Genomic DNA, 12,075 nt, shown 5'->3' with positions numbered 1-12,075 from the left:
GCCTGCTCGGGATTCTCTCTCTCTCACTCTCCCTCTGCTCCTCCCCTGCTCACTCTCTCTGTGTCTTTCTCAAAAACATAAATAAATGAACTTAAAACAATTTTTTCAAGTAAAAAAAATACTTAGGATTAAACTTAAGGTTTACAGAAGGATATAAGGTGAATGATTTAGTGAAGAGAGCGATACCATGGTGTAGGATTTTATTGTATTTTGTAATTTTTTTAATTTTAAGTAAACTCCATGCCGTACGTGGGGCTCGAACTCCAGACCCTGAGATCAGGAGTTGCATTCTCTACCAAATGAGCCAGCTAGGCACCCCCTGAATGCAAAATGTTTAAAAAGTCAACACTGCAAAAGAGACTGGATAGCAAATCTTTTTCAGCTTTGCGAGCGTGTCCGTTCTGCCATGACACCACGCGGGACCACAGACAGCACGTGAATGAACGTGTTCCGATAGAACTGTATTTATGGAGACCGTCAGAGGGACCTAGTTTGCCAACCCCTACTACAAATGACTCCCTCAAGCACAAAATAACTACAGCAAACACTATGGTACATCTAAATGGTGCCCTCTCTGGAAATATTCCCTGGGGAGGAATTCTTGGAACTTGGATTACCGGACCAAGAAGTATAAAATGCATTTTTGGGGCGCCTCAGTGGCTCAGTCGGTTGGGCGTCCGACTTCGTATCAGGTCCCAATCTCAGGGTTGTGAGTTCAAGCCCCACGTCGGGCTCTGTGCTGACAGCTCAGAGCCTAGAACCTGCTTCAGATTCTGTATCTCCCTCTCTCTCTGCCCCTCCCCTGCTCACTTTCTGTCTCTCTCAAAAATAAACATAAAAAAAATTTTTGTAATGCATTTCTGGTTTTGGCCACATCTTGCCACCTTGCACGTAACCAGTTATCCTTAAGGGTGACCATTTCACACTAAATATCACCAGTATTAGAGAAATCTTCCCAAAATTAAGTTAATCAGTTTTTTTCTAAGTTTATTTTTTATCTTGAAAGAGAGAGAGTGGGAGACAGAGACTCTCACGCAGGCTCCACACTGTCAGCACAGAGCCCGACACGGGACTCGATCCCACAAACCGTGAGATCATGACTCGTGAAATCAAGAGGCGGAGGCTCAGCTGAGTGAGCCACCCAGGTGTCCCAAGTTAATCGGCTTTCAGTAGAACTTCTGCAGTAATTCTTGAGGGGAAACATCTTTTTTCCTGTTATATTTTTCAGAGTCACCAGGGTGTCTCCTCTGAGGCAGCGTGCGATGGCGTTCCTATTACTGTATGCAATGTCTATTTCGGGGCCCCTTAGCCTCAAATATTTCAGTTCTTGTGCTATTTAAAGACAATCTTTTATATTTACTTTAAAGGATTTCCTTTGAAGACGCTAATTTAGCCAAGATGGAGTGTTGTGGGTTAGCCGCTCTGAGGTTCATGAGCGGGACTGAAGTCAGGACTCCGCGAGCGGAGTCTCCCAGCTGCTTCCAGGCCACTTGGTGGGACTTTGGGAGCACAGCCCTTCCTGGCCACTCCTGTCCCTGCGCTGCCAAGGCCTTCTCCTAAGGGGGTCAAACGAAGGAGGGAACCGAGCCTGTGGGATCGCCCGCCATCTTGAGGCCATTTGGAGCTGTTCACCTTTAACAGTGTCTCAAACTTAATGTCCAATGTAATTGCACGCACTGTATATGGATGTAAATCCGTGTGGGGTGAAGACCTTTCATTTTTGACTTGTCTGTGTCAAACGAATGGGCAAAGGCACCATCCCCCAAAATGAAGTCGTGAAGTGACTCAAAGTTGTTTCCCTGAAACAAAAGCCAGCAGGTGCTAGAATCTCAGGACTTCTGCAGCAAACCTTCCCCATACAGCGCCCATGGGAAGATGGACCCTCCTCAACAGGTGAGGGCTGCTGGCAGCCGGCCAAGGGCACTAGCCCTAGATGCCCCCGCAGGGCCTCTGCCTCAAATCTGGACCCACCAACCCCAACGGGGCATGCCAGCTCTTCACAAAACCCAGGAGGGAGGCTCTGTTCCTGGGGGTTCCGGTTACAGTGCAGAAACTGAGGCACGGGGACCAAGGGCTTCTAACCAGCCCGTGAACTGGGCCGTAGCCCTGCATCCCCCCTGCCTGCCCATGTCTTTCTCATGACTCCTGCCCTTCCCCTCACTTCCAAACGGCCTGCTCTCGGCCTCCTCGGAGCCTGAAAGGCACGTGACCCAGTCTTTTCTGAATTATGCTTAAGAAAGAAAATACAGGGGCGCCTGGGTGGCTCGGTCGGTTGAGCATCCAACTCTTGATTTCAGCTCAAGTCACAATCTCACGGTTCATGGGTTTGAGTTCTGCGTCCGGCTCTGTGCTGACAGCTTGGAGCCTGCTTGGTGTTCTCTCTCTCTCTCTCTCTCTCTCTCTCCTTCAAAATAAATCTTAAAAAAAAAAAAAAAGGAAGGCTGGGTGTCTGGGGGCTCAGTCAGTTAAGCATTTGACTTCGACTCAGGTCGTGATCTCACAGTTTGTGAATTCAAGCCCCGCGTCGGGCTCTGTGCTCACACCTCAGAGCCTGGAGCCTGCTTTGGATTCTGTGTCTCCCTCTCTGCCCCTCCCCTGCTCACGCTCTGTCTCTCTCTCTCAAAAATAAATAAACATTGAAAAAAAAAAAAAAAAGGAAGGCAAGTACATCACCTCCTCGGAGAAGCCGGCACCATCCGTGGATGCATGTGGCATTGTCTCGGGTGCTCAGGGACACTTTGGGCCCAGGCGTCCACGCTCAGTTCTGGCTCCACACCCTAGCAGCTCCTGCACTCACCGTCCCACTGTCTGAGCTCCTGCCAAAGGCCCCACCGTGACTCAGAGCCCCGCATGCGCCGCCCCCGCAGCGCTCCCCATTCCCAGGGTCTCTTTTCCAGAAGACCCTCTGCGTGCCTCCCCTATCATGGGGTTGGCCCCCAGCCTCGGGCCCCAGCAGGCCCTGGGCCAAGCACAGCTGTCTTTGGAGGCCCCCTCGGCCTTTGAGTGGTCACCTGCTCTGATTTCAGGGAGCAATTTGCCTTCAGTGCACCCACGATTTGGATGGAATCCCAGCGTTTTGTCCTTGACACGGTGCACTTCCTGCCCGGGCACCGGGCCCTGGACTCGGGAGGCCGATCCAGGGCATGCAGGCTGCCCGCAGAGGCCCAGGCCCTTCCGGTCAGAAGTGAGGGCCACACGGCGGGTATCCACCCCACTGCATGGAAAATCTCCTGGGGAGACTCTGAAACACCGCTGAGCAGGTGCACGCCTGTTTCTGGCTTAGCGGAGGCGGCAGGGACGCCCACACTCCCGCCTCCCCAGCCCGTCCTGGGCAGTCGGGCTACAACCCGCCGAGTCCCAGCCACCTCCATCCGCACGGGGCCCAGCTGGGCAGTAAACCCGGGCACTGGAACCGTGCTAGCTGCCGGCTCATAGCTCCAGCCACATAGGGGGACATGAACGTGCCAGACAGGAAGGATGTGCAGGGTGTGCACTGGTGTGCGGGGGAGGCACTGTGTCCATGGTGACCTGAGGCCTGGCCTCTGGTCTCTGTGGGCCCGGCACAAACTAGGACAGAACTCCCCACCCCGGGTCCCGGACCCCGTCTGCCGTCCGCAGGCCCCGCGTCCATTCAGCTTCCCTGAGGCTCTCTCTGGAGGCCACTGGGCCCCCCCACCAGGCCGGCTCACCCCGGGGTGCGGAGAGAGGGATCCCAGGGGTGTAAAGGGCTTTTCTGTCCCGCTCAGTCAGGAGGCCAGTGAACCAGGAGCGTGGTGGGGGCCTGCAGTGTGGGCTGCGTCCTGCCTCCAGGGCCCACGCTCTCCTTAGACCCCCAGGACATCCCCCATGGCTTTCACAGGACATTGGTAAGTGTCTTCTGCCTGGTCACCCCAGAAGCCTGCATCGTGTCCCTCTCCCCGCTCCTCCTCCTCAAAAGGCCCTTTGAAGCTACTCCTCCTTCCCTTCTCTGTGCTCGGGGGATCCGGGTTCCTTCCTTTCTCTGTGCTACCCAAGGACTGGGGTTCCTTTCCTTCCCTGTGCTCCCCGAGGACCACCAGGGTCCCTTCCTTTCTCTGTGCTCCCCGAGGACCACTGAGGTCCTCTCCTTTCTCTGTGCTCCCCAAGGACTGGGGTTCCTTTCCTTCCCTGTGCTCCCCGAGGACCACCAGGGTCCCTTCCTTTCTCTGTGCTCCCTGAGGACCACTGAGGTCCTCTCCTTTCTCTGTGCTCCCCAAGGACTGGGGTTCCTTTCCTTCCCTGTGCTCCCCGAGGACCACCAGGGTCCCTTCCTTTCTCTGTGCTCCCCGAGGACCACTGAGGTCCTCTCCTTTCTCTGTGCTCCCCAAGGACTGGGGTTCCTTTCCTTCCCTGTGCTCCCCGAGGACCACCAGGGTCCCTTCCTTTCTCTGTGCTCCCCGAGGACCACTGAGGTCCTCTCCTTTCTCTGTGCTCCCCAAGGACTGGGGTTCCTTTCCTTCCCTGTGCTCCCTGAGGACCACCAGGGTCCCTTCCTTTCTCTGTGCTCCCCGAGGACCGGGGTTCTTTCCCTTCATGTGCTCCCAGGAGTGGGGACGGCTAGGAAACCAGCTCCTGTCCTGGAGTCCTCACCTGGGGACTGTTAACTTCCAGCTTCTTAGAAGTGAGGACTTTCTGCTTTCCTGGTTCATTTGGGGGTAATTAGTACAGGAAGCTGAAGCTGATGCCCACCGTAGGGCCAGAGAATGTCCGTGGTGTGTAAATAAATGGAATTCTGTGCAGAAAAACGCACGATCGCCCATGCAGTGTCGGCTGGTTGGAGGGGACGCTCTGCTTTCCGTAGCCTCTTTCATTATACCTAAAACGATGTCCCCGTGACTTCTGCACATTTTCTGCCGCAGGACAGACCCTCCCTCGGCTCCCACTGTGCCCCCAGCTGGCAGCCCGCTGCTGAGCCGGAGAAAGAAGGTTTGAACCCGGCCCGGCTTCCTGCTGTCAGCCCGCGAGCTTTATAGGAAATTCTTGAGCTCAGATGCGGCGATATTTTAAAGTCTTGGAGCCAGGTTGCTGCGAACCTTGAGAGCCCCGTGCTGGCATGGAGCCCACAGAAGAGCTGGGGGGCCCCCTTTATCCCACAGAGGAGCCTCCCACCAGCCCGCCCTCTGTTTTTTTCTCTCTTGCAAACCTGTCTTTGCCAAGAGCCTGCCTCCCTTTTCCCTGTTCTCCTTCCTCCATCCACACCCCGCTCTTTCCTTCCATTTTTCTATCATTTTTATTTCTCCTCTGTCTGCTTCCACTCTGTACTGTTTTTATTCCCGTAAATATAACCGGACCTTGTTGTTGTTTCACCTTTGACATCTTTTCCAATTTTTTCTATAACACTGAATTAAAAAACAAACAAACAAAAACTCCCCTTGGGTGCTAACCTGCGGTCACACTGATGTCCCACGGCCACAGTCCGTAAACTTCCTGGTAACGGGACAGGTGAACCACACCACCTGTGCGGGGCTCTGGGGCCCCACGCCCAGGGCTGGGGCCTCCCTCTCACTCTCCGTCCAGGACGTAGAAGTCTATGCCGAGTGACGGTGTGGTTCCATCCCAACCTCATGTCAGAGACCCCCCCCCAGAGCTAAAGCAATAATGACCTCACCGCTTGACCTGTGGTGTGGATAACCTCTGTTCGCCTGGATTTTTCCACGAGAAAAAGAGCATCTCTCCGATGGTGAAAAACACCAGGTTTGTTGCTGGAGACTTTCCCGTGGGGGGCCTATTGCAGCCCAGGTGCAGTTTCTACCCACCTTGTGCCCCCCACCACACTGACCCTGCTTCCGGGGTGCCCTCCAGCCTGCAGCTCAGCTGACTGGACCAAAGAGGAGGTGGGGAGGAGTGCCTGCCCGGTGGGGCCACAGTGGTCACACAATCTAAAGCCAGAAGCTCTGTGTCCCATCAGCTCAGCTCATGATCTCCCGGTTAGTGAGTTCAAGCCTGGGGGTTGGACTCTGGGCTGACAGCTCGGAGCCTGGAGCCTGCTTCGGGTTCTGTGTCTCCCTCTCTCTGCCCCTCCCCCACTTGTGCTGTCTCTCTCTCCCTCAAAAAATAAACATTTAAAAAAATGTATAAAAAGTCCTTAGGCAAACATTGGGCAACCTGACCTTGCTGTCTCTGAGACCATCAAGTAGGACAATGACCTCACGACGTAAAGATCTTGTCCACGCGTACTTGTATGTAACGTGAGAGTCCCGACATGTACTACGCAGAATGTATGGCTCAGCGCCTAGAACAAACTCCATCGAAGGAGGTGCTAATCATCCGAGACTCCGTGAAGACAACACACATTCCTCCCAAACGAGGAACCGACGTTGCGGAACGAGCGGAGCAGCGGATCGCTCGCTGGCGGCTACGACGTCTTTACAAAGCTCTGACAGAGCCAGGCTGCGGTTCCGGGGTTGCCTCCAGGCTGTCCTCCTGATTGAGGCCTCGGCCGGCGCCAACCGCAGCCGCTCCTCCCCTGGCGCTCGGGCACCTGGGCCTGCATCCTCCTCCGCGTCTCCGCGAAGCCAGTCTTGTGCGCAGAAGGCGATGCCTCCCTTATAGTGATTTCCGGTTAACGTTGTCCCTTCTCAGTTTCCGTGCATGCGCGGGGGGAGGGGTTGTGTGCGTGTGTGTGCGAGCGCGCGCGGAGGGGGGGTTCTGTGCGTGCATGCGTGCCGCGGGGGCGGGGTTCCGTCATCCCTACCTCGTCACCAGACAGGGTCCTCCAGCTCCGGCTGTCACTGAGGTTGAGGTGTCACCGCGCAGAGCCATGCAGCCTGCACGTGAGGGTCCCCTCCCCCCACCCACCCACCGTGCACACCCGACGGACGCCCTGCACAGCCTGCCGACAGCCGGTCCCCAGGACGCCCTTCATCAGGACGCGCGCGACAGCCAGAGGCGCGTAGACACCCCAGTTTGGGCAGGAAGGGGACAGTGTCCTGGTGCAGCGCTGTCTGCAGCAGGTCCCCCCTCACCGAGAAGACATCCTGCAGGGATCCTTGACCCTTGCAGTTGGGCTGGGTTCTCCTTTCCATGGCCTCTGCACGCCAGGTCCTGAACGGAACGAATGGCCACCAGTGATTCGTCGATAGCCGTCATAACAGAGCGACAGAGGCAACTCGCATCCACTGGCCCTTAAAACTTCTACCTGGGAGCAACTCACATCCTTTCTGCCCGCATACTGATGGGCGAAGCAAACCCATGGCCGCATCCGACCGCCAGTGGTTTGAGGGCAGTGCGATCTCCCTGGTGCCCAGGAGGAGGAAGAACAGTAAACGACCTCCCCTCTTCGGCCAGAACCCTGCCACAATGATTCGATCCTGATTCCCCATCTAGCCCATGGCAACCCACACCTTCACCCCTCTGTCCAAGGCCCCACCAACCTCTCAGCTTTAGCTGTTTCTGGGTGAGAGTCAGGTAGGGGGCCTGGACTGCTCTCTGTGCATGGGGTCACAAGTCCCGCTCCCCAGGGACTCCCGTGGACCGCCACTCAGGGGCAGGTTGAGAGAGTGGAGAAGGGCCACCAGCACCCCCACGGAGGGAGACAAATGCTCTGTACACCAGTTCTCCCCCAGACCATGACTCCTGCCTTCCTCGTATATCCTGGAATTCCGGAGGTGATGAATTAAGAAGCTTACAACCGGATGTGCGATATACGATGTTTTATCCACTGTGTTCAGCCTCCGCGGTCAGGGGTGGCTGAAAAGAATCCATTTCAAGGAAGCAACGGGCTTTGGAGTCTCTGACACCAGAGCCATGCGGTTTACAGTCCCTGGAAAATGCATCTGGCTCCAAGTTTTCCGGCGCCTACAGCCAGAGGAGACCCCAGGTTACGCAGACTTAAAATGTGGGCAACAGAAAACAGATGCCTGCAACCGCGGAGGCTAAATATTTCCTGGAATGGAACTCACGCAGGGATCGAGTGCTCCTTGTAGCAGACCATACTGACTACCACTGCAGTTCTACAAGAAATGTTAGTGAGCTTCTCAGCACAAAGCTCCATATGGACAGAGGATGTACCCACGAACTCAAATCTGGGGTTGTCTGTAGTGGGAGACTCAGCTCCGTGAATTCCGACGCACAGGGATACATCTCAGAGCCAGGAGATGCGGGCAGGTCGCCTGTCCCTTAACCTGCCCCCCCCCCCCCCCCCCCAGATTCAGCATCCGAGGCTGCCTCCCACCCAGACAGGAAAGGCCCGTGTGCGTTCAGGCACTTTTTGTGATCATCACGGTAGGTTTGGGCTTTTCTCAAACGAGATGGAGCGCCTCTGAAGCGTTTCACTTAGGGGGCGGGGCGAGACCTGGGTTTGAGGGGGCTGCCTGGCTGTCCACCCGGTTGTTAGGCTGGGTAAGAGGGAGAGAAACCAGGTATTTGGCGATTCTCAAGATGAGGTAAGAGATGATGACCGTGGTCCTGACCAAGACACAGATTGGCAGAGAGGAGTGGATGGTTTCCAGGGGAACCTGGGAAGTAAAATCCACAGAACAGAACTAGTGACAAAGTCCTAGTCCCCAGAGGAGTCGGGGACAGCGTCCAAGTGGACACAGGAGGCTCTTCTGGTCTTGGCCCCGGGTGGGGAGCACTGCCTGGAGCGGACCAGGGAGGAACGGACAAGGAGTGTGCATTGCAGAGCGTGGTGCAAGGTGGGTCCAGTGAGGCGGCCGGGAGGTGTCAGGATGCCTCAGGGACCGAGGCTCAGGAAAGGGACCGACATGGCAGTAAACGGCAGGGTGTGCGTGACAGGTGCATGACGGGTGCAACCTGGAGGGCTGATGCCGCCATCCCGGGGGAGTGTGAAGAGAGAGAACAGCGGAGTGAGGGGCAGCCGAGTGGTGACGAGGAAAGCAGCCAGGTCCCGGTGGGTGTCCTAGACGCCAAGCAGATTAGCGTCCTGAAGAAGAAGCACATTCCAGACGGATCACGTGAGGACTGAAACTTGGCAGTGTGTCCTCGCCAAGGACAGACGCGCAGTGTCTTCCCGATCTAATGGGAGACATCCGGGTCTCTGGGATGTCACCTCCCCGGCCACATCCTCCACAACTTTCTGGCCACACACCCCTTCTCACAACCTGCCAGGACTTCATCTTTCCATTTTTCCAGTGTGCGTCCTGTTGTAGGAGAAAGAACAAATAAGCTGAGAAGCGGCATTATATCACTCCGTCAGGTCTTTGAAGCAGCTCCTTAAAAAGATTGCTGACTTTATTTTTACTTTTTTTAACATTTATTCATTTTTGAAAGACAGAGAGAGGCAGAATATGAGCGGGGAAGGGGCAGAGAGAGAGGGAGACACAGAATCTGAAGCAGGCTCCAGGCTCCGAGCTGTCAGCACAGAGCCCGACGCGGGGCTCGAACTCACGAACCAGGAGATCATGACCTGAGCCGAAGTCAGACGCTCAAGTGACTGAGCCACCCAGGTGCCCCTGCTGACTTTATTTTTAAATGATTAAAGAGACCAGGGGCATCTGGGTGGCTCAGTTGGTTAAGCGTCCCACTTCAGCTCAGATCATGATCTCGCGGTTCGTGAGTTCAAGCCCCGCGTCGGGCTCTGTGCTGACAGCTCAGAGCCTGGAGCCTTTTTGGATTCTGTGTCTCCTTTTCTCTCTCTCTCTCTGCCCCTCCCCTGCTCACGTTCTGTTTCTGTGTCCCTCTCAAAAATAAATTAACATTTAAAAAAATTTTTTTAATTTCCAAATTTGAAAAGAAAGGCACGACTGGTTTAAGAAAGGGAAAAAAAAGGGGCGCCTGGGTGGCTCAGTCGGTTAAGCGTCCGACTTCAGCTCAGGTCATGATCTCACGGTCTGTGGGTTCAAGCCCCATGTCAGGCTCTGTGCTGACAGCTCGGAGCCTGGAGCCTGCTTCGGATTCTGTGTCTCCCTCTCTCTCTGCCCCTTCCCCACTCGTGCTCTGACTCTGTCTCAAAAATAAATAAACATTAAAAAAAAATTTTTTTTAAAGGCAAAATCATATTCTGAGATGCAAGGATCAAGTTTTGTGTTTCTACTTCCCAGCCTTCTGTGATAAAACACACTAAAAGTATCTAAAAGAAAATAACCATCCACCAACCCTGACTCTGTTGTTTTTCAAAATAAGGACCAGCATCGTGGATTTTCTAAAAGTCATAAATTATTCTGATATTCTTAGTAATGCAATAACCACATGTTCCATATGAGTAAAATATGACTAAAAAAAATTATGCGTTGTTCTTGGAAAAAGTGGAATTCTCTACTTGTGTCTAACACAAACCAGTCTCTCTTTGTAAATAAGATTCCAGAAAGGTCATATTTAACTGTTCAAAACATGGCATATCAAAGATGCAAGTAAATTGTTGTATCATTTGTCTGAAAAGTATTTGAGCATACAATAGCTCTGTACAAAACAGGATGAGATTCGAGCACAGCCAGCTAGTCTTGGAGCATTTTAAGACAGTGGGTGTGAAAAGCAGCACCCGGCCGTTGCCATCTGGCCCGCAGGCCTGCAGAACCGCTCAGGAAATCCACACGCCGGGGGTCTGCTGTCCTGGCTCTTAAGAATTCTCGGGTGTTGTGATCCTGGAATGTTCACACGTTTTAAAAATCAGCCTTTCTGTGTTCGTGTAAGGAAGGACGGATGGGCTATTTGGTAACACACATAAAAAGAAAAGTGGTTTTGAAGATCGAGTAACAGAGACAGGTAGGTTAGTATCGTTTTCTTAAGTAAAAGTGGGATTTTAGTTAGATTATACAGTCCCCCGGATTATGGGGGTTTGCAGCTCCTGAATAAGAGGAACCCCTTACCAACGCTTAAACAGTCACAGCGCTCGCACAGCAGACAGGCCGAGGGCGCTGCTCAATTATTACGGGAGGAAGGGAGGGCGGATGGGAGTGGACGTTTGCGCCGGAATCTGTCCCGCCGCTCCTTTCATTCCTACAACCGCTCGTTACGATGACGCATTTTACTACAACTCGGTTTAAGAGGAAAAAAGTGCACAGAAGGTCAGAGTGGGCTGTCCACACAAAGATGCTTTAGTTCCCTAAAATAACCATTTAAATAGCCAATATGTCTAACTGGCAAATAAGTAACATACACATCACTAACAAATAGAACTATATGTAATCAAATAGAGTACATTCACTTAAGTTCCTAAGTACGTAATGTGGGTATCTATGTAAGGAAGTGGTTCCATCACCAGGTGTGCTCAGTGAATGGGGCTGCGGAGACGGTGAAGGTCATCTGGTCCAATTTCTTTCCCACGCAGGCACCCTACAAACGTTACTGCACATCGCCCACGTGTTAAGCATCTGTGGGCACCACCACAAGGCACTCTTTGAAGCCTGGTTGTGTCTGGGGCTCCTGGGTGGCTTGGTCGGTTGAGTATCCAGCTTCGGCTCACTGGTCTCGTGATCTGTGAATCTGAGCCCCGCGTCAGGCTCTGTGCTGACAGCTCGGAGCCTGGAGCCTGCTTCGGTTTCTGTGTCTCCCTCTCCCTCTGCCCCTCCCCCCCATCACGCTCTGTCTCTCTCTCTGTCGAAAATAAATAAAACATTAAAAAAAAATTTTTAAGCCTCTTACAACCCCCACACTGGCCGTCCACACCTGCTGGACCCCTTTACCTGTCCTGCACCCATGCTGCTCCCTTCCTGCCTCCTCCCGTATTGACTTGCACACCCCAGATTCTTCCCAATCCAATGGGTAATTCGCCCTATCCAGCCCCTCCTCCCAAACTCATTCCAGAACACCCTATAAACACCAGATGCTCTTAAACTGCCTCAGAACCTTTTCCTCTCTCAATGTTTATTAAGAACCCCAAAGAGCTTCTGTTTATGTGGATTATATGTGTTAATATTTTCCATAGTAGAAATTAAAATGGCTAAGCCCCAAACATTTATTTCAAACATAATAATTATAGGGGCGCCTGGGTGGCTCAGTCAGTTGAGCACCAGACCTCAGTTCAGGTCATGATCTCACGGTCTGTGAGTTCGAGCCCCGTGTCGGGCTCTGTGCTGATGGCTCAGAGCCTGGAGCCTGCTTCGGATACTGTATCTCCCTCTCTCTCTGACCCTCCCCCACTGATGCTCTGTCTCTCTC

Source organism: Prionailurus viverrinus, chromosome A2, assembly GCF_022837055.1.
Source record: "Prionailurus viverrinus isolate Anna chromosome A2, UM_Priviv_1.0, whole genome shotgun sequence".
In the NCBI taxonomy this organism is placed as follows: domain Eukaryota; kingdom Metazoa; phylum Chordata; class Mammalia; order Carnivora; family Felidae; genus Prionailurus; species Prionailurus viverrinus.
The sequence above is the reverse complement of the archived record's forward strand: the minus strand, read 5'-3'. Positions refer to the sequence as shown.